The sequence below is a fragment of the Anastrepha obliqua genome, chromosome 4 (assembly GCF_027943255.1).
Source record: "Anastrepha obliqua isolate idAnaObli1 chromosome 4, idAnaObli1_1.0, whole genome shotgun sequence".
Taxonomy (NCBI): domain Eukaryota; kingdom Metazoa; phylum Arthropoda; class Insecta; order Diptera; family Tephritidae; genus Anastrepha; species Anastrepha obliqua.
In genome coordinates, this window is record NC_072895.1 from 3189573 (window position 1) to 3201077 (window position 11505).

The 11505-nt window shown below is 34.2% G+C and overlaps 1 non-coding gene across 1 annotated transcript; it reads right to left on the bottom strand.

Annotated features, from left to right (window-relative positions):
- Nucleotides 1-4481: 4481 nt before the first annotated feature.
- Nucleotides 4482-4675, bottom strand: LOC129246639 (U2 spliceosomal RNA). Its single transcript, XR_008582506.1, has one exon. It is a non-coding gene; the product is annotated as a U2 spliceosomal RNA (small nuclear RNA).
- Between the last annotated feature and the right edge of the window lie 6830 nt (nucleotides 4676-11505).

Consider the following 11505-nt stretch of genomic DNA (forward strand, 5'->3'; position numbering starts at 1 on the left):
GTGAATGTCATGAATTTATTCATTTTCTAAATAAACACTTTTTTATTTACTTCTTATTGCTTTCCAATTTCTTCCCCAAACAATGGATCTATTGCCTGGCGTGTAGCGACTTTTTTAAGCGGCGTCGGCTGAGTCAATAATTATTGCTCCCTCACTCGTTCGCTTGATCCACAGGCGCCAGCGAATATGTTCCTTGATCTTTGTTTACTACACTTCTGGGGCACATATCTCAAAGGTGTTGCAAAGCATTTTTTGTTTTCATTAAAGACGTCATTTGTTTTTTGTTTATTTTCACAGTTCTTTATGTTTTGCTATCACTTCGTTTCCTTGCATTCCTATCAGCTGGCACAATTTAGAATTCTATTTCGAACTTAATAATATAAAGTTTTACCCATTTAAACATTCTAAATTTTCACTAAATAGGAAGAACACCCACCTGTAGCAAGTTTAAATATTTTTCCACATCTAGGAATTTATAGGGTGTATCATCAGCTGGCTACTTTTTAAAATATATTCAAATAAATATCTGCCAGTCTATTTCGCGCTCAAAAGTGTGGCAGACACTGAACGAAAAATCAATGAATAAAAAATGCCGTGTATATCCTTACTAATACAACGCAGCTTCGACCGATTTTCAAATGAGCGAAACATACGAGTAGGGATGCTGGTGCGTCGCTGGAGCGATATTTTTCACTGATTTGATACCCAATTGCATTACTTCCAGTAATCGGAGAACTATTTGAAAAATTATTATCCAAACACCTAAATCAAATACTAGGAAGCAAACAACCTATAACATCTCAGTGATGTGGTGTTCGAGAAAAACATTCCACGTTCGATAAAATCGCTTAGTATACACCATTGAAGAAGCTATTGAAAACAGGCAAATTAGTTCAAAAATATTTCTTGATGTAGCTCAGGCAAGTGTGTCATGAAGGCCTGATCTGCAAACTAAAAACGATGCTGTCATAAAAATACACCGAGTTGTCTAAACCATATATGGCTGATAGGTATTTTAGAGTAAAACAAAATCAGGCTTACTCAAGCATTCAAAGAATAGAAGCAGGTGTAGTTTTTACTACAACCAGAGTAGGTACATTTGCTGATCCGATCAAGCACGATTCAAACAAAAAGTTACCGGCATCGGTAGATGAAATTATAACGTGGCCTAAAACCTGGAATATTAAACTAAACGAGAGCAAATCCGTACACGTTGACTTTACATATAAGAAGATTACTTATACCCCGGTGAAAATATCCTTCACTACAGTGCCCTAAAGTAGTACTGCTAAATACATGGGAGTGACATTGGACTCGAATGAAAAATGGAAGCAACTTGGCAGAATAAAAACTAACGAAACTGGCATAAAATCAAAAACACTTAAATGATTGATTGGCAAAAACTCTAAACTGTCAATACAAAACAAATTACTTATTAACAACCAAGTGCTAAAGCCAGTATGGACAACGCCAACAAAATAAGTTGCTCAGAGGCATTGCCGATGCTCGTTGTTATTAAACAGACATTCCACCCGTCTTTGCTACAAAGCATGAAAAAGGGCTGGAAGAGCATATAAACCCAGCCCATAAATCTTCAGCTCTTAGAGAAGCAATATATAAGTACACAAGAAGACTACGAAGAAGCAAGAGTCGAGACTTAGTGGGCACCACGTCATAGTTAATATATGTTATACAATCTTAATTGTTTGTATGCTTTCAATTAATTATACCGAAAAATATTACTTATTAGCTTTGCTAGATGTAATACTGTGGAATGTTAAGCAATTTTTTTTGTTTTGTATGGTTCAATGAAATACAAAAAAAAAACTGATTCACTGCATACATTTGAAAGTGATTTGAGAAGTTACGGGAACACCAAAGAAAAAACAAATACAATATTTTTCGAAAATCTTTTTTAAAGGGTATATTTTATACTAGGCAAATTTTTTTTTTAATAAAAACCGAAAAAATAACCAAAGGTATTTAATTATAATTTTATACCAATCTTTTCAGCGTTGAGTAAATCTCAAAAAATATTAATTTTTTCGGTTTACTTCTCATTGTAAATATATAATCCAACAAAAAAAACAATTTTTAGAGGAATAGAAATAATTTAAATCCAAAATCTCCGCGATCACTTCACATGGAATCGCTCAATAAAAACATATCCCGCATAAAATTCTTTATTTATTTGCTTATAAACGTCAATTGACGCAGAAATTAGGAGCAACGTCCTCCACTTGATGACGATAAAACTGCTCTATATCTGCTTTTGGAGGGACAGCGGCCATGTCAAGTTTTCCATATTTGGAGCTCAGAAAGTGTTCTCGGTGTCTTTAAAAAGCAAGTTTTTGGCTAGTTAACAATTTTTCAACAAAAATGAAGCCAGAGACATCGTTATCCCCCCAACAGCCGTCACCCATTGCAGAAAAGTAGAAGGAAAGCCAAAAGAAGCTACTTTTTTAATTAAAATTCTATGGAAAACTTTGTCGAAAACTTGAGAATGTAAATAGAGTCGACCTGGAAATCAGTCGAGAAAGAATCAGTGCAGTATTCACTAAAATCAGCCAGATTAGAAACTGTAGATCTATTGGCAACAAACCCATGCTGATTTAAACCGTGCTCAAAAATTTTGGAAATAGTCGATAGCTTTAAAATAGGCCTAATTTCCATTATATTGGATGAGTATAGAAAACATATGTAAGCTTGTACAACAACATGATCCGCAAAATGAGGGGCGTCCATTTAGCGATGTATGCCTGTCCCTCCGTCTGTTCAACCAATAACTCTAAATAAATTTTAGATATCTCTATGAAACTTAGTACTTACGTCACTCTTAGTATAGTGAGTTGGTATTAGCAATGGCAAATAGCCATGCCACTTTCTGTGTACTGGTAATTTTCAAAAATTCTCAACTGGGGTATTTCAGTAGTGAACTAAAAAAGATGACTCAAATTTACAATAATAAAACGGTGGTTTTTAAAAATTAAATAGGACTTCTTAAAAATGTTGCCGAGAGGATCTAAGTAAGTCTCTAAAAAAGATTTATCATTGCAAATTACTGAACTGAGGCAGCCTGCGCAGCGCTCATATAACAAAATATTTGATTTTCGTCAGTCCCTCTGCGTATATGGACTAATCCGAAAAATAATGGAGTTATTACGAAGGAACTCAGTCAAAATGAAGTTTATTAGTAAGTAAAGGCATCGTATAAGTAAACCAGCCTGGCATTTTTGAAAGGACGTCTCAGATCGGCAATTTATTCCTTTCAAGTTTCATGGAATACTCTGATATATTGATGATATGCAACCAATCCAAAAATAAGTCTAGCTTTTAAGGCTGATACCGTCACACAGGTTACAAAAAATGCCGAAGTCGCCAAGTAGGGCTTGGGAAATAAAAATCAATTAATCTATTAATAATTAAAATGCTTTCTCTTCGATATACCAGCAAAAATATATTTGCTAATTTCATTTTATTTTTAACAGATACTTATATTTGGATCACCCTTAAGCATGTTTCTCCTCTCTTAGCTGCCTATATTTTAAATTGTCCACTCGAGATATTCAAAAAATATGTTAACCAATTTAAAAAAACTGCCCAAAATTTGGTATAAAAGATAAAATTATGAGATTCTTGAAAAAGTTTTGCAAACATGTGCCGGATATATAAATTTCAGTTCCATCCGAACTAGTCTTGTATTTACTTGTTTTTTTTCTTGTTCTTAAAATTAATTTCGCGTATGCTTTCTTATTTTCTCACCTATTTTTTAGTTTCAAATATCTTGCGCATGTTGCTCGAGATCCAGCTACGAAAATTCTGCGGCCAGTCAACTGAAAAAGACAGAGAAACCTTTAAACAAATACTTCCGTTATACACTTAAGTTGTTTTTATTAAAAGCTGTTCATGTGTAAATAGTTCAAGTCCAATAAACAAATAAATATATGTAGAAATAGGAGACTTAGATATAAATTTCTATGTTTATGTACGAATATATTATTAGTGCACGGATGAGGGCGAGTCGATGAACATGAATGAGTAAGAAAAACTTATTTGCGCACAGTTTCGGACAATGTAAAAGATAGAAGAAGATCTAAAAAAAAAAAATACCAGTCTAACGGTTAGACGCGATAGAAGTGAAACCTTCCGTAAAACAAACTGAGAGAGAATAAGACGAAAGCAGCATTAGGAGCGGGATAATTATACGTTCATTATAATATTGCTATAAAGTTCATATTTTATTTTCTTCATTTTATTATTATTCATCGTCAATGTTTTCAATTTCAACAAATGATACGAGTGGCTTATGATAAATAAAATATGATACAAATGCTTTGGTTTCGGATGTTGTCAAAAAAAATACCCAAACGGACCGAAGAAACAGACTTACAAATTTCTTCCATTTTCGTCTACTTTATTCATATAAAAATTTATGTCTCTTCCCACCAAAGCTAAATGTATTAGTATATATCTTCTTGTATTTATTCAAGGCCAAAATCCCGGCGGTACTGTAATACCGGGCCAACCCGTGGCAGAGGTGGAGCAAGCCCCTAAAACACTCCGCCCATTCCCAAAAATCAGTTTAACATTTGTTGTCCTCCGATGGAGGATCTATCAGATGTTAAGCTGATAAGAACAGAACACTTTGATCTTAGCCATAAGGCCGAGAAGCGATAACCATACACAACCAACAAACTACCTTGTCAATACATTTTCTAATAAACCTTTTGAGAATTACACGCTCACAAAAATTAATGTACGAAATATTTATACCGATTCACTTAAACTGACTTTCAGTATCTAAACCAAAAATAGAAAAGCCAAAAACCTGTTTTCAATAAATAACACTGGTTTACAGCCAAAATGCACCAGAGACGCCGTTATGAAATTCCTATGTAAAATCACCGTCTGATTCCGAAAATCAAGGTTATTTTTTATTCTATGGTAACGTTTTTGAGATATTTACGAATTACCGTTATTTCAAAAAAAAAAAAAATTCGGCTCACTTAATCATATATATCTCGAAAACGAATTGAGCGATTCCAAAACCGTTGAAAGCTTTTAAAAGGTAATAAAATTTGCTATAAACTGTGTGTAAAACACTTTTTGCTAGGCCCTGCAGATTTAAAGATAACGAGCTATCATAACGGATTTTTTTAATTTTTTTTGTAAAAATATAAAAAAATTTGTACTTTGAGAGAAAGGATCTCGAAAACTTTTTACTTTTTCGTATATTTTTTGTTTTCACTCTAAGCTCCGTTTTATTACAAAAAAAATAAACTTTGATTAAACAAAATCGATGAACTAATACAAAAGTTACAAGCATTCAAGTAAATATATCCATTTAATACTTAAGTACCCTACAAATAATACCATATGTACATATGATTCTGTCTTAACTCTATGATCTTATTTTATAATTGAAAAAGTTATGTGTCTTGTCTTGACGCTTATTTATAGAAGGATCGGTTTCTCTTATGAGAAACCAACAGTAATCACCCATCATAGCGACATCCCAGAATCCTTGATACCTACTTTCAATCATTTGCATTTGCTGGTGAAACCTTTCGCCATGCTCATCACTTTCGTCGCCAAGATTTTGCGGGAAAAAATTTAAATGGGAGTGCAGAAAATGAATTTTTAAAGACATATTTACTCCTGAAAGAAAATTAAAAAGGGAATTAGATAAATACATAAGTGACACATTAGCATATAATTTTCTTAGGCTGGATTAATCTTCCAATTCAGAACAAATTTTGGTGGTTCTTGTTTGTTCGGAGCAGGGCAATAAATTCAGATTAAGGGCTATATGTTCTCATGTAAATTTAAAAATTTGCTTTCAAACTTTTTGTTTAGTTTTAAAGTTAACTGAGAAAATGGTCTTATATGTGTTTTTTATTTACCCATTTCCGCATAGTTTTTGATTAAATCGTTTACTATCAGCTCGAAGTTAGGACTTTTGTGTTTGCCTAAAAAAGAAGTAACGACCTTTTCAAAAGAGTCCCACGCCGCTGCCTCCACTGGTGACAATAATTCTTTGAAATGGGTATTGGCCATTATTTTCCTTATTTGCGGCCCCACAAAAATCCCTTCCTTTATTTTTGCTTCTGAAATCTGTGGAAAGATTGTTTTCAAATAATGAAAAGCTTCGCCTTCTTTGTCCAAAGCCTTGACAAAGTTTTTGATAAGGCCGAGCTTGATGTGGAGCGGAGGTAGAATTATTTTTTCCTTCTTTATAAGTGGTGAGTATTTTATGTTATCCACCCCAACTTGAAACTCGATTCGTTCTGGCCAATCCTTTATGATGTAGTGGTCTTGACGTGCCCGGCTATCCCATTTGCATAGAAAGCAACAGTATTTTGTGTATCCAGATTGTAGACCACATAGCATTCCAACGACTTTTAGATCGGCACATATTTTCCAATCATGTTCTTCGTATTTAATTAATTTAAGCAATTTTTGCATTGTCTCATATGTTTCCTTCGTATTTACTGCATGCGCGATCGGGATAGATGGCTTTTGGTTGCCAATATGCAATAATACGGCCTTTAAACTTAATTTATTGGCGTCTATGAACAATCGCCACTCTTTTGAATCATATGGTTCACCAAACTATTTAAATAGACCAGCAATGTTTTTGCAATAACAAATACTGTCCTTCTTCGTATAGTACTGGGAGAATTGTTCGTGACGAGTCCTATAATATGTTACCTTAACATCGGATGAAACAAATTTAAATTGTTGCATACGAGAGGCGTGTAGTTCGGCCTTTTCTTTTGACAATTCCAAATCCCTTATCCAATCATTGAGTTGTGCTTGTGACAAAGGGTTTCTTTCGTTTTCCGTTTGCAATTCAGTACAACATGATGCCGCGTAATCAGATACTGCTGTTGACAATGAAACTGGAGCCGGAACTAAAGTTAAATTTGATGCTGGCAATCTAGCTTCCGTTGAATTTAGTTCTGGTAATGACACTGTAGATACGCTCGCATAGGTTACTTTTCTTGACTTTCCAACCCCAAATACTTTTGTAGTACAAATATAGCAGTCCGTTGAATGGCAAGTTGGTTCCCTCCACTTCATTGGTGTAATAAATTTCATATGTCGTCTAAATAGATAGTTTAAGAAACTTGTCAGATATGCATTAAAAGAGAGCAAACTCCTAATTTTTATGATGTACCTTTTGGTTCCGGTTTCCGAAAATATCAATTCGACTCGACATGTGGTGCACACAGTATTCGGTGTCCATGGTTTTTCATTGTTTCTAGGCTCAATTCCATAACACTTATGGTATGCAAATTTCAAAGGATTTGAAAACACACGTCGCATCCTTTTAACGATAAACTCCCCGCAGATGAAACAGAACATATCTGGATCATTTTTACACTCAAATTCTCGCGCCCTTTTATTCATATTATATTTTTAAGCAAATGACGGATTATAAACTGCAATTAAAAAATGAACAGTATCCGGCGATCCTTGCAGAAATTATGAAGGAACGAGGCACATGTACTATTATTTATACTTACATAGATCACCTACCTATACAAAAAGGTTCCCTAGTTATACATAGAAAACACTACCTGCCTTAAACATATGATCTTGCTTGAAATGTGTCTGTGCTTGAGATAACGACACTAACAATTTTTTGTATCTAATAACCCTTCCAAAATCTACCTGAAACTAACTGATCTGCGAATACTAACACATATTACCAGTAGGGTACTTAACACGTTCCCTGTCCGCTGAGCCACATATGGTTCAGGAAACGTGCGCCTGATAAGCACTGATACGTTCCTGAGCCATATGTGTGTCAGCATAGAAAAAATTCCCTGAACCACATGTGTTTCATGAACATGCAGAAGCAAAAATGGACCATATGTGTTTCAGGTAGAAATACCCTACATCCGTTTTTTTTTTTAGTTATTATTATTACTAAAGCTATCCTATGACTACAGAAAAAACCTTGTTGGACTTGACGGTCAATTTTGCATTTTTGTATTGGGACAGGGAACGTGTTAAGTATTAAATGGATATATTTACTTGAATGCTTGTAACTTTTGTATTAGTTCATCGATTTTGTTTAATCAAAGTTTATTTTTTTTGTAATAAAACGGAGCTTAGAGTGAAAACAAAAAATATACGAAAAAGTAAAAAGTTTTCGAGATCCTTTCTCTCAAAGTACAAATTTTTTTATATTTTTACAAAAAAAATTAAAAAAATCCGTTATGATAGCTCGTTATCTTTAAATCTGCAGGGCCTAGCAAAAAGTGTTTTACACACAGTTTATAGCAAATTTTATTACCTTTTAAAAGCTTTCAACGGTTTTGGAATCGCTCAATTCGTTTTCGAGATATATATGATTAAGTGAGCCGAATTTTTTTTTTTTTTGAAATAACGGTAATTCGTAAATATCTCAAAAACGTTACCATAGAATAAAAAATAACCTTGATTTTCGGAATCAGACGGTGATTTTACATAGGAATTTCATAACGGCGTCTCTGGTGCAGAAAAAAAGCTGAAATTTGTGATCCAGTGTAATCAGAAATGTCCTACAATGCAAATTACAAAAAAAAAAAATATTTTTTTTTCTTGTGATTCGAACCAAGAATTTTGGATCGGAAGCTCACATTGCTAGCCGCTCGGCTACCGCGCCTTATGTCGGCGCTGGCCTAAAAGTTATTTAGTTCGTCGCTACGTTAATATCAACATATAATATAACGCTTCGTAGCCAAGAGGGTCGCTTTTTCGTTTCACTTTTTCTCAAATCACTCCCAACGATTCTAAAGAAGTTTTCACTTCAAAAATTAAAAAAATCGGTCGTAGAAAAGACAAAGAATTACTCCTTTTTACTGAAAGTTTCAATGAGTCTATCCATTTTTCTCAGGAATTGCTTCACTTTCAACAAAATAATGAATAGGCTGTATATCCAAAAAAAAACAAAAGATAATGGTGCGTGTGTCTATTTGTAGTACAATGGTCTACTGACTGAGTGCTTGGACTTGTCCAACCCCCACCAAATCTAAATCTGTGTCTATTTACTTATTTATTTATTTATTTATTAATTTGAAATATAATTACGAATATTCTTATTACAAAATTAAGTCAAATAGCAACAGAGAACAGTAGTTATTAGATGAAAAATGTATTCTCCGTTGCCGATAAGAGTCATTTTCCAACGCTTATTTTTTCCGTTGCGTGATTGGTTTAATTTAGAGAAACGATTAACTCAACGGAGTAAGAGAGTAAAACGTGCGCATCTTGTTTAGCAATAAAGTCGTTTAAAATCCACTTAAAATCACACCCATATTGGAGTAATTATTTTAACCCATTCAATATTTGAATCTAATTCTTTATCAGATGTCAACCCTTTGAAAAAATGATATCTTATTGCAGGTCAAGTTCTTCAATTTGAATCTCTTTAAGGTGAAGTAATGATATTTTATTAATAAATCAGTTCAAACGAAAGGAATTAGTAATAAGAGCATTAATATAGGGTAATCAGAATGATGGTACTTTTCCAATAAGGTTTTTTTTTACATATGATGTGTGACTACTTCAAACTAAATACATACTTTTTTTCACTATTCATTGAAATTTCATCAGAAAAACACTTACGCCTCAACAACGTTTACAAATCGAACCGCTATGAAAAGCATTCATCACGCGCTCAGATCAGCTTATGGTCTCCATAACCATTCATAACCCATTTTTGGTATAATGGCTACGTCAATAAGCTAAATTGCCGTAGTTGGGCTGAAGAGCAACCCGAACCGATTCAAGAACACTCATTACAACCATTGAAAGCAACCGTTTGGTGTGCGCTATGGGCTAGTGGAATCATCAGCCCAAATTTCTTCAACGACGATTCTGGCGCCCGGTTGAAAGGAATGGCGAACGCGTCATGATAAACGACTTTTTGATGCCGGATACCGAAAATTGAAGCCCGTGATATCCACAACACTTAGTTCTAATAAGGTGGCGCTACTTGCCATACAGCCCATGAAACTATGCATTTACTGCGTCTCGCCTCGGACTAGTGGATTGGCCACCAAGATCGTGTGATATCACACCTTTGAACTTTTATTTGTGGGGGTATGTAAAGTATAAGTACTTGGTGGGCAAACCAGCGTCGTTTGAGGTATTAGAAGCCAACATTACTAAAATTATTCATGACATACCCGCCCGAAGCCCTCCAGCGAGTCATTCAAAATTCGTGTTTACGGATGGCCGAATGACGGCGCAGTTGCGGCCAACATTTGAAAAACATTATCTTTAAAAAACTAATGTCAAAATGTTCCTTACAAAAATAATAAAGATTGCCCAATCGACTAGCATTTTCGTTGTTTAATTTCAATTTAAAATCCGCTAACTCTGAATTGATCACCGTTTATTAACAATAATCTAATACACATTTTGTCAAAGAAAAATTCTAAACCAATTTCCTCGATTTATATATTTTTTTCATTTTTAATTTTTTTTATCATTAACTTTTTTATCAGTACTTCTTAATTTGTGGTGTGTATACCATTAATAGTGCTTGAGGCAGCGAAAATTGGTACATTAAGAGAGAATATACCATAAAAAAATGTACTAAAAACGAATGTGCTAAACAAATGCATTAAAAAATCTTTATTTTCATTCGTACATTCTGAAAAACAAAATTTTCGTTTCATTTTACGCAAATTGTTCATATCTACTACAATAAATTGCAATACTGCTTTTTGTCAGTGCAAAGAATTTCGATAAGGAAATTTCGGAAATATATATTCTCCCAAGTTCTTCTTCGAAACCAAAATGCCTTATGAGTGAGTTTGATATCAACTTTTTTTCAAAATGCGAAAACTAATAATGAATATGATGCGAATGGAGAGAGCAATGGGCATTCGTCACGGCTACTGCAGCCGATAAACTATTTTGTGATGCATACACATTTTTCCCTTCTTCATTTTTCTCGCAAAGCTCTCCAGTGAAAATATGACATCAAACTTGTACATTCATTTTTCACTTCGACGTTTTTATGTTCATTGTGTTGTTGCTAGTATACTCGACCCCATATTGACTTTCACACTTTTGCTGTATAAAGTCATAAAACTTTTATTATCGCCCGATAATTATTTAGAGTCTTTTCAGTACTTGAATAAAGAGATTTTTCTGTAAACATCGCCCCTCCGCCCATTTTTAAGTCTCCCTTTATGGCTGATTTGCAAGAAAATTGTGCTGGCGACAGGATTTTCCATTTACTCGCCATAACCATTAATTTTATGTTTTTACGCTTGCTTTGCGACACGCTGAGCTGAGTGTGTCCATAAAATTGAAATGTTTGTATGCTCACGCTGGCATTTAAGCATGCGTACGTGTGTGTGAACATCTTTATAGCTGTCGTCATTGTTTGCGTGACTGCAATTCATCAGCGATTCATCAATTTGCGAACAAACTTAGATAAACTTCAACTTCACTGCGTTCGATTGCGTTGGCGAATAGGTACGTAAAGACGGAGGCATG